The sequence below is a fragment of the Dipodomys ordii genome, unplaced genomic scaffold (genome assembly GCF_000151885.1).
Source record: "Dipodomys ordii isolate 6190 unplaced genomic scaffold, Dord_2.0 Scaffold6, whole genome shotgun sequence".
In the NCBI taxonomy this organism is placed as follows: Eukaryota; Metazoa; Chordata; class Mammalia; order Rodentia; family Heteromyidae; genus Dipodomys; species Dipodomys ordii.
Window position 1 is genome coordinate 10,342,080 of NW_012267222.1, and position 1,526 is coordinate 10,343,605.

The 1,526-nt window shown below is 45.6% G+C and overlaps 1 protein-coding gene across 1 annotated transcript in view; it reads right to left on the reverse strand.

The window, feature by feature from the left end:
* Trnau1ap (tRNA selenocysteine 1 associated protein 1) overlaps window positions 1-1,526 on the reverse strand; it is a 38,194-nt gene that overhangs the window by 24,551 nt on the left and 12,117 nt on the right. The window lies entirely within an intron of this gene.

Below are 1,526 nucleotides of genomic sequence, written 5' to 3' on the forward strand. Positions count from 1 at the left end.
GCTCAAGTGGTAGAGCGCTAGCCTTGAGCTGAAGAGCTAAGGGAGAGCGCCCAGGCCCAGAGTTCAGGCGTCACGACACTACCCAAAAAAAAAAAAAAAAAGAAGAAGAAGAAGGGCTCAGGGTTTTGGGTTGTTTTTGGTTTTGGCTTTGGTTTTTTGTCAGTGTTGTGGGTCCTGAGGCTTGAACTCACCTGAGGGTGACCTCAGTCCTTGACCTTTTGTGCTCAAGGATAGTGCTCTATCACTTGAGCCACAGCTCTAATTCCAGCTTTTATTGGTGCTTAATTACAGATTCCTGCCTGGGCTGGCTTGGAACAATGATCCTCAGATCTCAGCCTCTTGAATATCTAGGATTACAAGTGTGAGCCACCAGCGCCCAGCTTGAATGAACACTTCTGAGGCCATTTTTGTTTATATTCATAAATCAGGTCTGAAAAGAATTCTAGGGTAAATAGGTACAAAGTTTTTTTGTTTTTGGCAGTACTGAAGTTCCATGCCCCTGCAGTACTAGATTTGAACTCAGTGCCTTATGCTTTCTAGGCAAGGTACTCTACAACATGAACTATGCCCCCAGCCTTTTTCTTGGTTTTCTGAGACCAGGTCTCACTTGTAGCCCAGCTGATTTGAATTGGGATCCTCCTATCACTGCCTCACTAACACTTGCAATAAGGATGTACTACCATCCCTGCTCCCTGTCTGCCTCCTGCCCACCCTGTGTGGAACTGCTGGTTGAGCACAGAGCTTTGTTATATGAGACCAGTACGCTACCACTGAGCTACATCTCAGCCCTTTTTATTTTGTATTGGGGTTTGAACTCAAGGCCTTCAACTTGTCAGGAAAGGTACTCCTAACTTGAGCCATATTCCCAGCCCTTTTTAAATTTATGCACTGATCCTCTATGTATGCTTTTCACATAGCTAGAATTATAGGCACATACCACTGCACCAGAATTTTTTTAAAATTGGTTTAGATAGAGAAGTCTCAAGAAATTTTTGCCCAGGCAGGTCTTACACCATTATCCCCTGGGACCTCCAAAGTAGTGGAGATTGGGCTGGGAATTTGGCTTGGTGGTAGAGTGTTTGTGTAGCATGCATGAAGCCCTCAGCTTCATTCCTCAGTACCACATAAACAGAAAAAGCTGGAAGTGGCTCTGTGGCTCAAGTGGTAGAGTGCTAGCCTTGAGCAAAAGAAGCTCAGGGACAGTGCCCAGGCCCTGAGTTCAAGCCTCATGAATGACAACAACAACAAGAAGAGAGAGAGAGAGAAAGAAAGAAAAGAAAAAGAAATTGTTATTTTGAATACATTGGTTACCAGTGGCTCACACCTGTAATCCTAGCTACTCAGGAGCTGAGATCTCAGAATCAAGGTTTAAAAATAGCTCAGGTGTCGGGCGCTGGTGGCTCACGCCTGTAATCCTAGCTACTCAGGAAGCTGAGATCTGAGGATCGCGGTTCAAAGCCAGCCCGGGCAGGAGAGACCGTGAGACTCCTATCTCCAATAAAAACCACCAGAAAACCGGAAGTGGC